At 49.1% G+C, this 21,229-nt stretch overlaps 1 protein-coding gene across 1 annotated transcript in view; it reads left to right on the top strand.

Annotated features, from left to right (window-relative positions):
* The first annotated feature begins 1,404 nt into the window (after positions 1–1,404).
* The window catches only part of Chd7 (chromodomain helicase DNA binding protein 7), a 179,208-nt gene continuing 159,383 nt past the window's right edge, over positions 1,405–21,229 (top strand). The window contains exon 1 of the mRNA XM_032906136.1: positions 1,405–1,447. The gene's annotated coding sequence lies outside the window, so the exon portion shown is untranslated. The remainder of the gene's footprint in view (positions 1,448–21,229) is intronic.

The raw sequence follows: 21,229 nt of genomic DNA, 5'->3' as shown, positions 1-21,229 counted from the left end.
AGCCTCCTCGGTCCGCACGGCGCTGGACACCCCTCGCGGTGGCCGGGGGTCACTACGGGCTCCGGGCCTCGGCTTCCTGTCCCAGGGCGGCGCACCGCGGCTCCGGGAAGGTGCTGCGCGGAAACGTGGCACCCTCTGGACCCGCGCGGGAGCGCTTGCAGTAGGCTGCCCGAGAGGCTGCGGCGGCCGCGCACCGGGACCGACACCCGCCCGCTGCGCCGGCGCCCGGCAGGACGGGAAGGGGCGGCCGTCCGCGCCGCGCCGCCCCCTTCTCTCGGCCTCTCCGCGGCCTCCGCCACCCCGGCCGAATTCTTGCATAAATTATGCCAGGCGCGCCTGACGTCAGGTGGCGGCGCGCGGGCGCGGGCGCGCCGCGGAGGGAGCCGGCCGCGGGCGCGCGCGGCCCCGGAGGCTCGTGCGCGCGGCGTGCAGGGCGCGCGCAGGCGCTGGCGTGCTGGGGCCCGCGGCGGCGGCGGCGGCGGCGGCGGCGGCAGCGGTGGCGGCGGCGGCGGCGGCGCGGGGTTGAGCCGTGGTGGTGCGGACGCGCTCGTGCTCGGGAACTATCGGATTAAACTTGAATCGAGTGGAATTACACAAAGGAGCTCCGCGGAGGAGGCGGCCGGGGACCGGAGACCCCACGCAACTCGCCAGAGCCCCCGTCCGCGCGGCCAACTCCGCGTCCGTGGATCAGCCCCGGCCGCGGCCGCCGAGCCAACTCCGGAGCCGCTCTGCGTTTTGTTCCCCACGGCGCGGCGGCGGCGGACTAACCTGAGCGAACGAGGCGAGCCGGTGGTGCAGACTTCCCCGGCGCCCCCGGGAGGGCGGCGGCAGGAAACCGCGCCGGCCCGGGCCGCGGCCGCGCGGAGTTGCGAGCGGGGAGTTGGGCGTGTGCGGGGCGTCAGGAGAGGTGCGCGGGGGCCGCGGTCGGCAGGAGCGTAGCGCCGCCCGCCCGGTCGCCCGCGTTGCTGCCGGCGGGGCCCGAACCCGCAGCCCGAGCCGCCGCCAGCGCCCCAACTTTGCCTGCGTCCGCAGGGGCCGGCGGCGGCGGGGGCGCGGGGCGGCCGAGGGTCACTTCCTCGCATGTAAATGGCTTTTTGTTGTGCTGCCGGCGTCGGGGGGACGGGGACAGGGAGGGAGCGTGTCTGCGCGCTGGGGAGCGCGAGCGCGTTTCCTCCCGCCGGCACCGAGCACGAGTTGCCGGCTGCGTTCGAGAGAAAGGGAAGGAGGAAAAAGTTGGGCTCCAACTCCGGCGCGAGCGGCGGCGGGCGCGCAGGCGCGGGGCGCTGAGCGCGGGGCTCGGGGACGGCGGCGCCCCGCCTCGCCCCCCCCCCCCCTGCTCCGGCCCGACCACGCCGCGCTCGCCGGGGAGCGGCGGCCGCACTGGCGCGAACAAAGTGCGTCCCTGCGGGCGCGGCGGCGCCAGCCCGCGGGGACAGCCACGGGCGAGGTGGGTCGGCGGCAGGGAAAGTGCGCGGGGCGCCGCGTGGGGCGGGGGCGGGGGTGGCGCGAACACGCGGCGCGGGGGGCGTCCCGAGCCCAGCCGGTGGCGGCGGCGACCGCAGAGTTCCGTGCCCGCAGCTAGGGGTTCCTGGGGATCCCCGGCAGCTCCCAAGTGCGCGAGGACGAGAAGAAAGGGAGCCGGGCCGGGGCGAGCGCGGGCGGGCGACCGGGGGACCCCACCTTGCCGAGCTGGCCGGGCCGCCGGCGGCGGCATAATAGCGACTTTAATCCGCGATCCCAACTCGCGTCCCCGTTCCCCTCCCCCCAGCCTGTCGGGGGTCCGGGCGGGGGCGGGGGTCGCCAGGTGGCCCGGGAGCGGCGGGGTTACGCGGTGCCCCCGCGGAGAGCCGGCTCCGGGCGCGAGCGGCCGAGGTGGCTGGAGGCCGAGCGGTCAGCGGGAGAGGAAGGAGGGTGGCGGGGAACGCGTTGTTTGTTTGCTTCGCACCAGGGACAGGGCTCGCTGGGGGCGCGGGGCGCGGGCGGGGCGCGGCGGGGCGCGGTGCGGGGTGGGCTTGGTGGCATGGGTTGAGCGGCACAGGGAGGGGGCCGCCGGTTGGCGGGGGCGGGGGACTGGTCAGGAGGCTCCGGGGAAGGAGCCGCTGGCCCCGAGCAGCCATCATTCCCGAGCCGCCTTTCTCCGGATGGCTCTGCCTCGAGGAGCCCTGCGCCGTGGGAGCGCACCCCAAACTCCGGCGCGGCAGCCCGCTTTGTGAGCGCCCCCGTGGAGCGGGCGGCCCAGGGAGTGCTCCGGCCCGGCAGCACGGTTCTCCCTGGAGGTCACTTTTAGAGACTGTTCACGCCTGGGTTTTAAACTAGTTTTTTTTTTTTTTTCCTCCTTCTTCCCTCTTCTGAACAGACAATGGACAAAAGAAAAGTAGCAACCCACATGGAGAGTTTCCTTTGAATTGCTAGAATTAGATACACTATCCAGTTCTCCACTTGCTAAGTATACTTTTTAGTTTCCCATTGTATATTATCTAGCAATCGATTTAAATAACTTACTTAAACTGTGTCTTTCCACTGAGCTGGATCTCTAGATATATTAAATAATTATTTTAAAATAATTTTTGTGAGAGCTCTGGTTTTTATTTTTTTTTAATTTTAAATTCAAGCCGTCTTTGCAGTGGGTGACACCTTCCTAAGGGGTCCACAGTTACTTTCCCTCAATTCTCTTTCAGAAGAGGGGGATACTCATCATACCTGATAATCAGCCGGAGGGGGGAAAAATACGTCTCTATTTCCTCACAGAGCTGTTCTAACGATGACAAAAATCTTAGTGGCGATGACCCAGCAGCTCCATACCTGATTTATTCCAGTTCTAATTACGTTTCGATTACAGTAATGTCCGAGAAATAACTTGAGCAGTGGTTTTATGAAGTTGCGTCCTCCCCAGCCCCCAGAGTACATCTGTCGCACAGTGTTTTTGTCTCGCTGTTGCACAACAGAAAGCCCTCCAGTCTTTCCCCTAAAATGGCAGCTTTCACTTGACTGGGGCCCATTCATTGACAACGGTAATAAAGAGGCTGAAAGCTAGATGCTTGGGGCACAGAGGACTCGGGTCGCCTTTCTAGGTGATAAGTAGGAGACATTTTAAGTCACCCAGTTTCCTCACGAGTAGTTTATTTTCTCTGAAAGCTGCAAGAAAACAAAAAGAACAGTAAAAGTAAAAATTGGAAATGGGAAAGGGCCATGTCAGCAAATTTTAGGAGCTGTTTAAAATGAAAAAAGATTTTTTTTTTCTTTTTTGTCTATTGGGTGAATATGGCATCCCCCTTCTCTGTTTCTGATAATCTGCTGATGAAGGGATAGAGTGGATTTTTGACAGGCTTGTAACAGGTGAATTTCCTCAGTCTGACACTCCAGATTTGAGGTCGTTTCCTGGGAGTGTATGTTTTGATTATATATTTTTTTTGGATATCTTGCTCCCACTCCCACCCCTCAAAAAAATCTGGTCAGATTGGTAAGTTTGAAGTTTATGACTCTTTATCCCATGTTTATGCTTTCAAAATTAAGAGAGTTTCTAGATGAAAAAAAAACAAGTCAGCTAGTAACTTATGTTAGGCTCTGATTATACTGGCTTAATCAGTGGAATTATTTTGACATCAGTTTCAAAATTGATTCCCTTTCCTTAGCACCGAGGACAGGTAGAGAAGTAGTAGAGTGGTATGTTAGATCCTTTAACATAAATAAATCTCAACTTTTTCTCTCAAGGAGAAAAATAAACTAGTTACACTCCCCACTCCCCCAGTTGAAAGTACAGATGCCAGTATTAATTCAGTCGGGAACTTGGTGTTAAAACAGTACCTTTGTGGATTCTTCTAGGCTTGGTCTAGGTTTTAGTTTGACTTAAGGAATACTGCCAATACTTTCTCTCTCCATAAGGCTTGTTCTCTGTTAGCCTTGCCTTAACTGGGAGGTCAGCACTATAGTAATAAGTTCCTTTATGATTTAAAACATCAAGGAAACATTGCAACCTTTCCTGTACACCGCTGCCATGTCAGGAGCTAAGAGAAGAGGGATATATACTTGTCTGTGCTTCTGCTCTGTCACCCCTGTTGCACCATGGGAGCCAGGCTTGGGACAGTTCTTTCAAACCAGGAATTAAAGTATCTTATTTGCCGTGTATGATCAAGTTTGCATGGTATTCAGTTAGCTTCCATTTAGTTCCTTTTCTTTCTGTCTACGCAGACCTTCCACTGTGGAACTCTTGTGTGAGAGACAGGGCTTTCCTTCTAGGAGTTTATCCCCTAGTAGCAGGGAAACTACTTTGTGCTTGTCTTGATCTAGGGTGAACCATAGAGGTGGTAGTTAGTCCTTTCTTCGGTGTCTGTCTGGTTTTTGTAGCAGACACCCTGGCCATCTTGTAAACAATCCTATAAATAAAGGTATTGCAAGAATGAAAATGCTGTTTAGTTAGGGGCTGAGTTAACCAGAGAGAGAGAGAGGGGAGAGAGAAAGGGAGAGAAAGGGAGAGAGGGGAGAGGAGAGGAGAGAGAGAGAGAGAGAGAGAGAGAGAGAGAGAGAGAGAGAGAGAGGGAGAGAGAGAGAGCAGATCTTAGGAGGCCTTCTTCAGAAAGCGATTAATCCCAGAATTCAGGTGCTGTCTGCATGAAGGACATGAACATGCACAGCGTGGGCTGAATACATGTGACAGCGTCCCGAGGAGCATTTGAGAGGCACCACTGTGACTGAGGGAACTTACTGGTCCTCTGGCTCTGGACGTGTCTTACACGGTTGTGTATCGTTTAGAGGAGATACTCTTTTAAGCCTTTTAAAAAGTAGAACTTTAGCAGTGTGCCTCGTCATTGGTTTCTAAAGCCATTAGAACCGTGAGTTTGGAAGATAAAATAGTTCTCTTTCTCGAGAAAACTGTTTTGTCTTCTAAAAATCTTTGACAGCCCAAGACAACTAGTGGTATTTAAAATTAAAAAAAAAAATGCGATCCCATTTTTTTTTCCCCCTACAGAATACAAAGATGTAATAATGGCTTCCTTCAGTCTGGGCACCGCTTAGGTTACGGTTATGGTCCAGGTTCACAGTGGATCATTGGTGGGAGTCGAGCAGAAGTGGTAATTAAAACCGCTGATTGTCTGGGTCTTTTATCAGTATATTAAAATTTTTAGGTGAGATCAGCTGTGTTATAATAGGGAGCGGTAATCGTGGAGATCCTGTCATATAGGATTTAATTTTACAGTCACTCGAGCCTTCGGATACTTAGTGTGAGGGCCTTAGAGAGCGTGCTGAACTTGCTCATTTCATAGATTAAAAAACGTGGAGCCCAGAGATGAACGAGCGGCCTCTAGCTGGTTCCTGCAGCACCCCCCCCCCCCGGCTCTGGTGCGTCGTGTGGGAGAAATGTGGGGCTCATCTGCTGGATGACTCAGTTAGCTCTGGAGGAGAAGGGCTCCTCTTCATGGAGTGACTCGAGAGTACCTTCTGCCTTAGGTTCTGAGTCGTGCGAGCACAGGGCTCCTAGAGGCTCTCTTAAATCACTGATGGCTTCCTCTACCATGTTAGGAACCCCCCCTCCCACCCCCATGATTATCTATTTTGAGAAAAGCAGAGATAATTGTTCCAACATCTGATTACTGTTTTCAGTGTGGAATCATGAGTTCATCACCCCGACTAGATGCTGTATGTGTTGACAAGGCCATCGCAAACAACGAATGCTCTCTCAGAAAAATAGTTACTTATTATTTTGGTGGAGGTGTCTGCTTTGTTTTCACCTTGAAAACAAGAGGCATCCGTTTTAAACATTACGTGCGCCGTTTTAATGGAGAAGCGTACTTTCGTGGGTAAAGTTTTATTGGTCGTCAGGAGTGTTGGGTGGCTGTTAATGTCGAACTGGGTAGACGCCTTCATAGGGGTCCTTTGAGCCTCATGCTTCCTGTGTAGGCAACAGGCGTGGCTCTCCTAGCAAGTGAATGTGGACTCTGGTTCCGTTTTCCTGTTCTGTTTTCCACTCAGCCGTTCTAGGGTACCTACTGCCTAAAAGGTGCAGTAGTACAGTCTGGCGACACCGTGGCGGCACGAGACTTGACTTGGTAGAAGACAGCACGGGACAGGGGTTATGACTCCGATTCCACCGTTGTGTGGGCTTAGCCATTGAGAAGTGGCTTTAGTATTATCATCCTGTATCTTGGCACACAGGAAAGTGTAAGGAAGTGAAAGGCAGTAGTGACCTCTGCCCCGGAGAAGGTTGCAGTTGTAGGTCAACATGGAGCTTTAAGGGGAGACCTTGGAGGCAGGCGGCATCCGGCTTGGGCAGCACTGGCCTGATGTGGAACTTGGGATTTTTGAAGAAAGCTGTAGTACTTCCTGAGTGTGGAGCATTCTTAATGGGGGATGGGACAAGTGGGTGGGAGGGCGGGTGGGTGGGGGGGGGAGAAGAGGGTGGTCAGTATCCTGTCTGCTTTCCTTGGGATTGATGTGCGTGTGGACTAGATTAGTGTCCTTGGGGATAGAGAGCCATGGGGAGATGCTACGAATATGGAGGGTTTCAGTGAATCAGACCTGAAGGTAGACGGATGTGTCCTGGAAGAGAGGTCTCGGGGGATGTCTGTTTCTAGCACATCGCCTGCTTGGCTGGCTGGTGATGCTATTCGTGGAGGCAGCGGGCACCTGACAAGGATGGCATATGAGGAAGAAGTGGATGAGTTAGTCCCTTGAGCGTGTGACCAGGATCACTGCTCCTCACTGTGGGTTGGGTAACTGTTGTTGTGACTTTCTTTCTGTTGCTAGTGGTATTGCAGACTTTTCAAGCATAATCTACTGCTGACCCTCGAAGGCGTTAGTGTGTGTAAACCCACTGGGGATTGCTGGGACGAGGGTGGTGACCATTGTAGCTGGCCCAGGGTGTAGTGTTTTCCTCTTACCAGCCTGACGTGTAGCACTTTTGTAGGAGTTGGCTAAGGAGGCTAAGCACGGATCCTGCCGTAGCCAGACTTGGCCACGTTTGCCTTCTGTGTCTTCTCTTCTGGAAGCTCTTTTCCTGTTACATATTCGAGCGAGGTCCTTGGGCTTCCAGGAGGTAGCCTGTGGGTTCCATGTACTTTCAGACCTGTGCTTCTCACTTGGAGGGAGTTAATTGTGCTGAGACAGTTGCATCCTACGTGGGTGTTGTAGAAATGAATATATTATTTGAGTAATTGGGGAAAAATAACAGCCTTGGCCTGAACACTTACCTGGTGTTTACTGGAGTATGTACAAACCAGTTTAATATGCAAATTATCTTCAAAGATACTTTGTTTTGTGGGAGAAAGTGGATTATAAAACGAGGTTGCTGGTGTCAGAGGTGCTGCTGATGGACAAACCCAGAAAAGCTTCTGAATAGTGGATTTTAATAATGTGCGAGCTGACAAATTATGAGGGTCCTGTGCATTAACATCAGGACAAACTTTGTGTCGCTACTTGGTTTTGGTAGGTTTTATATTTTATTTTATTTTATTATTTTGTCTGCAAATGAAGCTGTCCTTCCTTGCAGTTATTATCTTTGAAAGTCGCTCAGTATAAAACCTCCATGCTCGGACCAACACTTCAGAGCCCTTGCCAGCTTTTTGGTGGGAGCGTATCTCTGGTACTATTTCTTCCAACTTCTTAGTTTCAATTTTCTTTTTATTCTTTTTAAGACATTTCTATTTTCTATGCGTCGACGCTTCGCAAGCATGTGTATCTCTGTGAGAGCGTTGGGTTTCTGGTTACAGACACTTGCGAGCTGCCACGTGTGCGCTGGGAATTGAACCCAGACCCTCTGGAAGAGTAGTTACTGCTCCTCGCCTCTGAGTCACCTCCCCAGATCCCCCAGTTAGCCATCTTTTTTAAGAGTCCCTCTAAGATGCCTCTTTTTGTTTGGTTTGTCAGTAGCGTGTTTCCGAGGTTGGAGAGGTCATTTCCTCGTGAGCTCTAGGGTAGTGGAAAGGTGCGTGCAGCCTCCTGCAGTCTGGGCTTTGGTGGGCTCGTGGAGTGACCGTGAAGTGACCGTGTACTGGGGGCCGCCTCTTCTCTTGGCTTCAGCACTGACTAAGGAGGCAGCAGAGGTCATGTGGTGGGTTGGAGTTTTTACACCGTGCATTTACTTTATCAATACGGGGTCAGGCACAGAGCTCCTGGCGACTGAGAAGGACTGCAGATGGCATGCGCTCCCACCCCAGCCTTTGTGTGGGGAACAGCCAGAGTCAGACCTGTGCGAGCATGGGCGAGCAGCCTCTTTCTGGGAATGGCATCTTAAAACACAGCCAGACGAGCAGCGTATCTGGGCTGTAGACATCTTGGTAATTGACTTTTCTCCTCCCTAGTTCTGCAGCGGATTTGGGGACTGCTGTAGCTTTCTACGGAGTGTACTGTGTCTCCTGCTCGTTTTTTTCTGAGAGTCTGGGGCATGGCAGAAATCTGTTTTGTTGATATTTAAGACAATTATAGGTGTACAAATGATTTAAACACCTAAAAACCATGGAGTGTGTTTAACATGAGCAGGTAAACAATGAGATGTCCCTTCCAGAATAATAAGCAGACATTTAGCTTACCACTCAGTGCTTGCTAGAGTCTTCTAGGTGAATACTAGTTTGAGCACAACTAGAATATGCCCTAACTTCAGATGCGTTTTATAGAGTGTGGGCCCGGCAATTACTTTCCGTATGGGTGGGGCCTGTGCACTGTTAACCATTGATTTTTAGAGGGAACTTAAAAGCCTCCATTGTGGTAGTTTATATGTTCTTATGTACTTGACCGTGTTTGTGTTTGAACATGTTCAGGAAATCATGCCAGCCCTCTGAAAGTTTCAAAGTCTTGATTAAATCGTGTGTTGCATCGAAGAAAAGCAAAGAACGAGATACCTTAAAAGATAAGAATAATCATAGTAATGAAAGTGTGTGTGTGTGTGTGCACGCGTGTGTGTGTGCGCGCACACACTTGTGCTACAGCGTGTGTGTAGAAGTCAGAGAACAACCGTGGGTGTCAGGCATTGAGTTCAGGACTTTACCTGGTAAATAGAGACTGTACCACTGAGTTACACCATTGCCTGTGCTGAATGTTTTAATGGGTCTTTTAATTACTCATTAAGAACAACTTCAGATAGAATTATCCCCATTTCACAGCTGAGGAGACTGAGGCTTGAGAGTTTTAAGTTCCCTAGAGCCATCCCATTTCAGTCTGCAGTGGGGGAGCTCGAATCCTGATTGACTAGATTCTAGAACCTGCTTGCGTAGCCTTTCAGCTTTACTTGTGTGAACTAAGAAAAGGTGCTTTAGGGGCTGGAGAGATGGCTCAGCTGTTAAGGGCGCTGGCTGCTCTTCCGAGGGACCTGTGTTCAGTTCCCAGCACCCACATCGCACGCAGCTTACAACTGTTTGTAATTCCAACTCCAGGGGCATCTGACACCTTCACACTGGAAAAACAACAGGTAAAGCATCAATCAGTGTTCTAAAAAATAAGGAAATTATTGAAAAAAGAAAAAGGAAAGGTCCTTTAAAAGTACAAGCGACACGCTACAACCACGGAGCTTCTTTTGCTGGCTTGCCAGCCCAGGTTGTTTCTGCCCATACCATCGTTTCATACTCGACGTTCAAGTCTGAGTCTTTCGCCTTCATGACACTTTCTCCAGCGGAGACGAAAATACTTGTGGAGGCCACACGTACATACCCTGCAGTGACTGGGAACTTGAACTCTCATACCAGAAAGACCAGGTATGAATCATAGTGGTGGAGATTCTGATACAGCCGCCCGCCCAAAGATACAGTGAGATAAGCAGACACTACCAGAAGCACCCGATAAGGCAATATGGCCCATTGGGTGAGCGGTTGTTATTTTTATCAGCTGACCTTTAGTTGTTGAACCCAGCAAGCCATGTGTCTTAGGTTTAAAAAAGTCACCTTTATTTATTTTGCAAGTGTACGCGTGTGGCGCACGCCACAGTGTGCCCGTGGAGGTCCAAGGACAGCCTGTTCGTGTTGGTTCTCTGTTTCCACCATGTGAGTCCTGGGGACTCAAACAGGTCGTCAAGTCTGGCAGCAAATGCCTGTAGCTTCCGAGCAATCTTGCCAGTCCTTGATTTTGCTTCTAATTCAAAAGGTTCCCGGACTATCATCTTAAATGCCGAGTAGTCAGTGAGTGGCCCGCAGTGGCTATGGGGTCTGCAGTTTACACTTTTCCTCAGACTAGTCACTTAAAGTTCCTACTTGCATGCACTTCCTCTAGCAGAATGACCAGATGGTGGTTACCCGATCCTGCTGCTGTTGGTTCCTGCAGCAGGGACTCCAGTGTCTCTGCTTCTCAAAGTGACAGTGTCAGGGAGTCCTTCGTCCTCTCCAGCGTCACCAGTGCTCCCTGTCTTGAGTTACAGACGTCTTTCTAGACAACTGGCCATTCCTTCTTTCTCCTAAACCCGCTGTTCATATAGCAGGTGACATTATTCTTTATGGCCAGTGGCCTGGACAGGGTCAGTCAGTTCTGAAGCGACTCTGTCAGAGACCCAAGTCCACAGGAACTCCGGGTCCTCTAGTCTCAGAACACATGACTTCCTCATTTCCAGACTTCTGATTATAGGGTAAGAAGGGGATTAAACGTAGAGTAGGCTTAGGACATGAAGAACAGCTAGGACATGTGGACACTTCAGTTTCAGGAAAGGGAAGATTGAGTGAAGCTCCCAGAAAATTGTTCTGCTGCTTCTTGGACTGGGACAGGAAAGTGAAAGTTCTCAGAAGAAGACCAGTGATCCGAACAGCCGACATGTACGGAGCGTGGACTTCGAGCGCTAGCATTTTACAGAGCTGTCTACACAAACAGTTCTCACCAGATCCTGGAGTAGGATTAGGGAGAATGCTGAGGCCGGAATAGTAATTCTCCTTTTTATAGGGGCATGAAATGCGGTTTAGAGATTGTTGGATCTATTTCCCAAGTTCACAGTCCTTAATGGGTTTGTTGAGTGGAGTGGGGACAAGTTCACTGCTGTCTGTGTAGAAAGAGCTTTGGATGCTCCTGTCAGAACCACCCAGACCTTAGAAGGATCCGAGGAACGGGCAGATCTTGTGTACTTGTGATTTGTAGAGAGTTCCTGGAGAGAAGCGGAGACTGCAGTTTGCCTATTAGTGGACTATATAGTCTTGGAGGCCCCCTCTCCTCAGATGTCAAATCTTATCAGCTGCAGGCATTTCAACCTGAAAGGCACAGGCTCCTCATAAAACTCCTTGTGTGTCAGTCCGGTCCTCACTGGACACAGTCAGCGCTGAATTATTTAGCTTATTGCAGAACTGTTTTTCTCGAAGCTTCTCCCCAGTGTTTACCCAAGAGATACAATTCGCTGGCCACCTTTTTCTCACTGCCCAAGGCACAGTTGACTCGGATGCTGCGTGGCTTGCCGTACAGCATGCCGTCCTTTTGGTCCCGCGTATGAACATTGACTTGTGTGAGTATGGAGCCTCTGAAACACTTGCGGACTGTTCCAGTTAACACACAAGACAGCAGACAGCCCCCACAACCTTACACACAGTCAAAGGCTGTCCCTCACCACATGATAACATCCAGTCTCACAAGGACGGCAGGTAGTAGTCCCAAAGTTCCAGATCACCCAGTGATGTCGTAAACATTTTTGTGTAAGCATACTTTAGGCTGCTCACAAAAATGCCATCCACTAAAGTAGCTCTCAGAATTTATCCGGATTGTTTAGTGATACCTAGCACCTGCATAGATGCATACAGAGCAGAGATGTGCAAGCCTGTCGACCTGTATGCTGTGGTGTGTTTTTTTCTTGCCAGCGTCGTTTGAAAGGGAATGATAAAATCTTAAAAGCGGTGACATTTACTTTCCCATACGGAAATAATGTATTTCAGGGCTGGCGAGATGGCAAAGAGTAAAGCCATTTGCTGTCCAATGTACGTAATGACATGAGTTCAGTTCCTGAGAACCACATGGTGGGAAGAGAAAGTCTCCTACAAGTTGTCCTCTGATCCCCACATGTATGACATGGCAAATAATTTATTGCAGAAATAATCTTTGTTTTAGGAGTGTTTTCAGAATTCCATTTATCCAAATTGCTATTTGTCCTTACCACTTTTCCACTCATATTTTACAATTAATTTCCTTATTTTAGAAATATGAGTGCTCTATCTGCATATATACCTGCAGGCCAGAAGAGATCAGATCCCACTACAGATGGTTGCGAGCCACTGTGTGGTTGCTGGAAATTGAACTGAGGACCTCTGGAAGAGCAGTCGGGTGCTCTTAGCAGCTGAACCGTCTCTCCACCCCCACTTTTCCACTACTAAAAAGCAAACAAAATATCAAAGCTGCCCAAAGCATAAATAGGGGCTGGAGAGACGGTTTTCCCAGCAGTTAATATCACTAGCTGCTCTTGCAGAGGACCAAAGTTCAGTTTGCAGCACCCAGGGCTCACAACTGTCCTTAATTCCAGTCCCAAGGGACCCAGAACTGCAGTCTGGCTTTGTGGGTACCAAGCATACAGGTTGTGTATACACGTGCATATACAGAAAATGACAATAAACCTATAGGAAGTAAAAATAAGGTTTTTCTGGATCATAACATAGTACGTAGACCAGTCATAGCTTTACCAGGCAGACCTGTAGAGTGAGTGTCTACCTGGCCCACTGTTGAATCAGGACATAGATTTGTCTTGTTTCAGGATAGAAGAGGTGTTTACAGTTGTTCACATTCTTATAAAAATCGCCTGTGTATTTCTCACAGAAAATGCAGACTCTTCATTGCAAGTCATCTTTATTGAATTAAACTTTCCATGTGTTTTCTAGAGTCAGATGTTTATGGGATTGTTTCTGATGTGTTTCTGACTGCTGTTATCCAGAGTCTTGCTGAGGATCCTGACTGCTGGGAGTCCTGAATCTTCTCCCATGCTGCCTCTGTTCACATTTCCTTCTTCCCTGTTCCTTCCTGTATACTGTGGTTTGCCATGGGCCTTTTTTGGTCTGGTTCAGGCTCATAGCCTTAGCTCTTACTGCCCTCAGTAGCCCCCAAAGCATGGTAGAATACCATTTGTTTTTCCACCCAGTATACTTTGGAAACGGAAAGGACTCAAAAAAGAGAACATATAAGTTGTTACAATGTATTTGGAATGTTGTGAATGAGGGATGTTACTTTCTTACAATCTATGTGGGTAATTTGTAGCTTTTTTTTTGACAAACTAGTTAACATACAAGGGGAGAGTGGGCCCCAGGGTAAAGACCTGTTAAAACAGTGGCCATACAGGATAAGTAACTATTGTGTATTGATAAGTTTTATTCTCATTTCTCCTATGGCCTAATTAAGAACTTGTTTCAGGAGGAGTTTTGATGTGTGTGGAAGGTGTATGCAAAGAGAAATTGATAAGGGGCATCATCTATTGGGAGCAGTGCATTCACTGTAAGCCAGTGTGATTTCCGAAGGCATACAATGTGTCTAATAAGAGCTTGTTCAAAGGATTCAGAAAAGAGAATACAGAAGTTGTTACAATGTATTTGGAATGTTGTGAATGAGTGGGTTGGTGTAGGGCTTCTTAGAGTAGTGCTCCTAGGGCAAGACGCCAAAGTTCAAGTTGAAGAGAAGATGCTTCCTTCCAGTCTTATTGACCCATTTCTTGATACTTGTTCTTGAGCTTGGCGAGCAGGCTGTTGGCATCCTGAGCCTTCCCTCATGCAGCCTCTGTTGACTTTCCTTTTCTTCCTGTACCAGGTGTTTTGTCCTTGGCCTTCTGAAGGTCTGCTTCAGGACCACAGCTCTTGTCTCCATACGTGATTCCCAAAACAATTATTTCCAGTACCAAAGGTCAGGCTCCATCTTTAGTGTTCCAACCTGTCTACAAAGCATCGTGACACCCCCTCCCCCACACTCCCCTTCTTGCAGAAGTGTAACAACAGTTCACTCTTGGCTATTCTGGATCTCAGGTCCCGCACACACCCTGGTTGCCAGGCCCAGGCAGCTGCTTGGCTGGGATAAGCCGCATCTTCAGCACTCCATGTTTTGCGTGTTGGTGTCTTTGTGCCTCCTCCCCCACTATGTGTCTTTGAGAGCATAGTTGCCTATCTTGATTCTTTGCCCAGGAAGATGGCCTGTTTGGGGGAACCTCCCTTGCTTCTTGCCTGCTCTTGTGGAGGTCATCTCCATGACTTAAACCTGTGTCCTTGAGACCTTGCTGTCTTGGCTGTGTTGTTTTGGAGACGGGCTCTCTGTGCTCCTGCCACCACAGTGAGTGGGCTGGCTTCAGCTCTATGCCTCCAGGAAAGGCTTATGAGGCATCTTCCATGGGTAAGGCCCCAAGTGTTGCTGGGCTCGGGAACTTCGTGCAGAGAGGTTCCTTATCGGAGGGATTGGGCGGTGGCCCCTGTGTGGCCCTCTCCCAGCTGGCTCAGAATGTAAGTAGGGAAGAAGAGATAAGTTATTGTGGCCCCATTACCACATTCCTGGCAACTGAGTAGTATATTTGCTTTTTATGGGGTTAATCTAGTGATTCATGGACCACCAGTTCCTACACTGTCATATTTTAACATGGTGTTAACAGAAAAACCTAAAACCATTCTTGGAAGACCCTGGGAGGATCCACTTGCTGAAGTTAGCTGATTCTAGGAACTGTGCTGTGTAGTGAGACTCTAGGGCTCTGGTCCCTTAGCTAATTAATGCCCACAGTGAGAAGAGGAACTTGCCTTGGCAATGGGATTTTAGGAGTGCGCTTCAGAAATCCAGGCCTATGCAAATTTGCCCAAGTGTGAACTTTCTGTATAGAGGTCTATGACCCTGTCAGTTCTAAGAAAGATATGAACGAATCTAGAGGCATGGCTGTTAAAACCAGCAGAGCACGCTTATGCTTTCAGATTTACACCATTGAAGAGCCCCTGACGGTTTCTGTTAGGGACTTACAGCAAGATCTTTTTGGCATCTGGAACATGGATGTGCTTGGTGGAAACTATTTTATGAGCTTCCAGAGTTATGTGCAGAGTTGTAGGATGATGTTCTTACTGACCTTTTGGTCTGATTTCGCTGTTGTTGAAGGCATGCTGGTGTAAAATTAGGATTGTGCTAATTTTAGGAGATACTGAAAATGTTTCCCTTTGCTTGGACGTGCAGGTTGACATGTGACCACGTGGGCGACACAGGCACCATGTGTGAGAAAATGCTAGGGCATGTGGAGGTGTGGTCAGCGTGCTAGCAGTGAAGTAAGGGGAACAGAGTGATGGACGACCATCAGCTAAAGGCGCTGGTAGGAGCCCAGTAGCCCACCCAGAACAGCCTGCAGGGGCCAGGACAGGGCTTTGTGTCCCACCACTGTCTCGTCAGGGTGGCTTTCCTGGAGCTGTGGCTCTTTGGAGAGGGACACAGCCCTGGCTCACACTTCTGCCCCCTTCTCTCAGCCTCCAGCCCCAGAGCCTGCCTCCGGAGACAGGAAGCTCTGGCTGGGAGAAGGGCAGCAAGTTGGAGAGGTAGGGAGAGGGTTGGGTTGTGGTGCAATTGGAAGTTGAGCCTGGGTGAGATCCTCACTGAGGTTACAGGATGGAAATGGAGATGAAAGGTTAGTTTGGCAATGCGTGATGGATTGCATTTAAAGAGAGACTAGAGGCAAAAAGTCAGAGGCTGTTGAAATAGCCCAGCCAGGAGGCCGTGGGACTTTGGTAAGGGCAGGGAGAACGAAGTGGATGATGAAGACAGGCAGTAGAGTATTTGATGAGGGTAACCTGTGACTCTCAGGGACCTTGGCTGGGATAGGGGAAGGTACCCGAGTGTACTGTGAGGGTTCTGCCCCACCTCAAACAGGAAGGAACCCCTCCCCCCCAAAAAAACCAGAAAGGGAACAATCAAAGGGGTTAGAATGGGAGAACTTAATCTATCACTAGGTACAAAAAATTACAGATTGTGGAAGTAATTTATTCCAGGCACCATGGAACATGTCTAAGTATAGCATTTATATACATGCGCGCGCGCATAAACACACACACACACACACACACACACACACACACACACACGGTTAAGTTAGAGCCAAGCTTGGGATAGATAGCAAGACTCATTCGTTCTTAAAACATAACTCAGATTATTACTGAAAATAACCCTCTTACCAAATTGTGAACATTTAAAAGAACTGCTTTTTCCTAGAATGTGATGAGACCTATTACCTTGTTACTGCCAGAAGTTTAAAACATACAAACCTTTGAAGAGGCTATGTGTAAAGGATGCTTCTGTGTGGCCACAATAGTGGTCAGTCATCAGCCCTGAGAAGCAGCCTGGAGGCCTGTCAGCTGTTACACCAGAGCAGCCACACTGAGAAGTTAGGTGGTTTAATTTATGCTGTATTATGTTAGAATATCATGTCGACAATGCAGATCACACTTGAGGACAAGAGACTTCAAAGAGTAGAACACAAAGCAGTATGTTAACTATGGTTAAATCATAGTCCTGGGAAAAGCCAAAGGAAAATACATTGATTTAAAAGATAGTTTTTTTGTTTTTTTAAACATAGTTTTAATAAAGACCAGTAGTTTTACTCAGTTAGAAGCTGTGATACTGGAGTTGACCAGCTCTGGTTTGAATCTGTACTGAGCTGTCTACTAGCTGTGGCTTTGGACAAATGACTAACTAGTTCTGCTTATCAGGGCCAGTTGCATAATTTATTTAGGACTCAGTGTCTTCACCTGCCCCTGGCGGTGGGGATTAATACAGTAGTGCATCTGAATACACTACTCTGCTTTTTTTTTTTTTTTTTTTTTTGCACTGTTAGCACTTAATAAATTAATTGAATTACAAATAGTTTTATTTCATTATTGTCTCACCTTTTGTATTTATGATGTTATACCTAGAGGATTATAAAATCAGAAAAGTCAAATGACACTCCACATGCCAGTTCTTAGTTTTCATCACTTTTGTATATACGGGGCTTCTCTTGTGTTTTTAGAATAAATATAGCTAATGGATAGCCCGAAAAAAAAAATCCAACTTCGCCTTAAGATTCTGTCCTCCCCACCCCCCACCCCTTAGATTGCTTGGCAGTATTTGAAATATTTTTCTTACCCAAATAATTTTCCTTCTGTTGCCTGCTGAATTTAAAAGACCTCTCTGGCTTGTTTTCAAAGAGACAAAAGTAAGTGTATCTTTTAAAAGCGTTTCTGTCGATGCGATCCGAATTTGTATTATTAACTGCGTTTAGCACTCAGGTTTCAGACCCATTTACTGCCAGCTCCTGTGTGTCTGCCTGACTTTAACATATCGTAAATATAAAACTCTGTGTAAGTATGGCTTTGATAGGTGGGAGGGAGGTGGAGAACTCCCTAGAGACTGGAATATATTTGAGTTGAAAGGGCTGCTGAGTCCCGGTGAGAGTCCGTGTAGGATGGGAGCGGAGGATTCGCGCTTTTGGAACTCTTTCACCTTGGACTGCGTCTGCTAAACTGGAGCAAAGTGCGGCTTCTGTGTAGTCTGGAGACGCTTTCAGGGCCGCGTGCACGCGCCTGCGCATACGCATGCGCATGACTATAGACACGCAACCACTCAAATATAAATGAACATATACAGGCACGCACATGCACGGGCGCACATGAAAACACATGCATGTGCGCGCGCACGCGCGCACGCATGAACACACCCATGAATGTACGTATGTACATGTGCACGCGCGGAAGTCTTTCCTACTGGAAGGCAACAGGTTTTCTCTTTAAGTAGCTTTAGAGATACTGTCTCCCTTGCTTCACTCTTTTTGGTCCCTGTTATCTTCTGAGGCCCACAGGAGTGTGAGAAGAGACAAGCAGAGACAAGGTTGATGTTTACCCTGAGTTAATCACCAGTTACTTACTGGCCAGTGGTTACGAGAAACCCAGGCCGCAGAATCCAGACACAAACAGCTGTTTTGTTAGTGTTTTTCACTAAATTTGAGGAGGTGTCAGTTCTAATGTCTTCGCTCTGCCATGTTAAAAGTATTAAGTAGTGACTTTGTAGTTTGCTGTCACGTTATTTTACATTTTTGCTCACAGAGTAAAACTAAACATACCTGAACGTACCTGAAACTGAAACTTAAGTCAAAAGGTCACTTGGATCGTACCTGGTATGACTTCTTACCATACGGCCCCATGGACGCAGCTCCATGGACGCACTGTCGATCCTGCTTGGCTGCTAGATCCAACTCAGGCAGATAGCGATCAGCTCCTTATGGTGCCACTGTGCCAGAGGCTGTCAATACACCGAGTACCATAAAAACAGTAATACCAAGATTGTTCCGCAAGAGTGGTGCCAAACTAGTAAAACCATCGCAGTAAAGCGAGAAACGTACTGCTAGCCACTGTAAGCGAGTTATCTGCATGGAGATGTGTTCTTAGCATTAGATTGTGCCTATCCCATATATAAGGTAGGGGAACAGCTCCTGTCTTTTCACTAAGGCCAGTCACTCAGGAATACAAGGCAAGAAGGGACCCCATAGCTTTTGCATCTTGTAGAATCTGATGGGTTAAGGACATAGGCAAGAGATGGCGGCACAAAGATCTGGGTTTGACTCCTTGGCACCCACGTGAGAAGCCAAGCGTGGCCGTTCATGCCCGTACCCTAACTTTGCAAGGCAGGACAGGTTCCAAGGCCGGCGGCCAGCCAGCCAGCCCAGCCCAGCTAGCTTCTGGTTAGAGGGCCTGTAAAAAAGAAGCAAGGAGAGGAATAGAGGAAGACGCTGTCTTATGGCTTCCGAGCGGGTGCACGTGGGCATGTGTCCTGCCTGCCATACTGACACGAACGAGCCTCTTTATAACACGTGTCTCCTCCACAAGAGAGAAAAAGAGTACAGGGTAGATCCTTCCCTACAGACACAGATGTGTTAGATATTCTTAGACATTCTTCCTCCGCCAGCCATGGAGAATGGTTTCAGGTAAAATGCTAGTCATTTCAAGATTTTTAAAACGTCTGATTAGAGGTTGTAAGGGGAAGCCTGGCCTAAGTACTGGAGCTGAAGGCTGCCTGGGCTCAAGGCATGGGATCAGTTCCTTTCTAACCCGGGAAATCGGGCCAGTGACTTTTGGAGCTTCACTTCCCTTGCTTGCGTATAAAAAGGATAGTGAGTGAGTGAGTGAGTGAGTGAGTGGCGCCTTCTCCTTGTCTGGTGTATACTGAGTGTTCATTGAATCGAGCTGGGACCGATGCTTGGTTGTCAGTGACCAATGCATGCCCAGTGTAGGTGGAAGATTGCTGGGCCTCAGTGTCCTTAGGAAGCCTGGAGCTCGCGGTAAAGATGGCCGTCCTACTTTTCAGGCATTGAAATGAGCAGTGCACAGTGAGGGGTAGCGTCCGTGTTCTTGAAGAGAATTATGGGACCAAGGTTGTGCTCACCACCCAGAGGACACCTTGCTGCTTACGTCTTTGTCTGAGTCTTTCTCATTTCCCCTTTTGTCTGGTGACATGGGGAGCGTGCTCAGCTAACCAGAAAGGCTGTGTGTAGTGTAAGAGGCCTCCCTCAGCTCAGGTTTATACATAATTAGCTGTAGAACCACACATTTAATGCCACCTTAGAAGTACGTGACCTCCGAGATGAACTCAGGATTCTGAAGTATTTCCAGATTGTACACACTTTTGCTGGGGGCAGGGAGACCAGGGTCTCACTATGTACCTCTGGCTGGCCCAGAACTCACCGTGTGAGTCGGGCTGGTCTTAAACTCACAGAGGTCTCCCGCCTCTGCCTCCCGAGCGTTTGGATTGAAGGTGTGTGGTAACACACATGCCTTACACTGTGATGTCTTAACTGTTGTTTCTGGTTCTGTAGGGCTAGAGCTGCTCTATGGCATCCACTCCGTTTTGGTCCTTTTTGTTTGCTTTTGTTGTTGTTGTTTTGAGACAGGGTTTCTCTGTGAAACTCTGCCTTTCCTGTCACTTACTCTGTAGACCAAGCTAGACTCAAAGTCTGAGATCACCTGGCTCTGCCTCTGGAATGCTGGGATTAAAGGTGTGCACTACCTCCCTGGCGACTCTTAACTCCTTTTGCCTGGGATTGACCTCAGATATAACCAGCCCTGTATGTCCTTGCTGCGGGATATGTGATTCTCCTCCTTCCTTGTTGGGGCCTCTCTCTGCCGCTGTGCGGGACGGGAAGAGAGGCCTCAGGAAATTGGAGTAAGAAACGAGGCAAAAACCTTAAGGACCTAGTTCATCACCTGTCTCAAGCTCCCTGACGCCACGCCGGCCGTTTCTCTTCAGGTACACTCTTAGTTTGAAACGGGCTAGTGAAGTGGGCTTTTTAAAAAAATTTCTGTTGGTGTGCCCAGGGCTCAATAGAACCTTATGGGTAACTTCTTGCCTTTGCACTGTCTGGCTCTGCTGGGCTCTGTGCTCTGGTCGTTTTCCTGTATCATGGTTGTGGTTGGCTGGCTGACATGTGTTACCCAACAGGCCTTGGAGTTCAGTGGTGGATGCTCTCTGAGGCAGCACACTGAACGTTTAAGACTGCGGGCGCTGTGTGAGAGCCTGGTTCTTAGTGTGCTAACCCATGGGACCTTGGGAAAGCCACTCCATCTCTGAAGAGGGCAGTGGTGCCTGAGTGGTGCCAAAGGAGCGGTGAGAGGAAGGACAGGGCAGTGGTGATGCGGCTCCGGTCACTTGACATTGCCTTATAGCACAGAGAGGTGGCTGGCCTACGGATTTACTGCAGTCTGTCTGAATTGCGTCTCGCTGTTTGATGAAAGTTTTGTACATAATAAGTTTAGGCTAAAAATAATGTAATGGAAGGTGAACACAGTGTATTATTTTCCAATATGAAATTGGGGTGATTCAGAATGTCATCTACAGTAGCAACAATTCAAATAAGTCAGCAGACTGCAGGTAAAACGAGGCCAGGGTGGGGGAGAATGAGAATGAATGAATATGAATATATGAATGAATGAGTATATGAATGAATGAGTATATGAATGAGTGAATATAAATGTGAATGACTGGGAATGAGTATGTCTTTATAGGTCGCAGCCCTGGGCTACTCAGTAGCCGTGAGAGTGTGTGTGTGAAATGCCCATGGGCCAGTTTGTTAGGGACACAGGAAGTGGGGACTATGGTGGGATAGGTTCTGACTCTGAGCCCAGGCCTTTGCAGCTATGGTTTTATGCACCCTACAATCTTTGTATCTTTCGGTTTATTTCCCAGTGTAAGCGTTCTTGTTAAGTGCCTCACCGTTAAGTGGATTGTTTTTCTCTGTGGCTGTACTTGGAGTTTTTAGCTGGGAATGAGAGGGATTTTTCTAGAGTCTGTAGCTTCTCTGCATAGGCTGGATGTGAATTTGGAAAATATT

This window comes from Rattus rattus, chromosome 1, assembly GCF_011064425.1.
Source record: "Rattus rattus isolate New Zealand chromosome 1, Rrattus_CSIRO_v1, whole genome shotgun sequence".
Lineage (NCBI taxonomy): Eukaryota > Metazoa > Chordata > Mammalia > Rodentia > Muridae > Rattus > Rattus rattus.
Note: the sequence above shows the minus strand (reverse complement) of the source record. Positions and strands in the feature narration are given on the sequence as shown.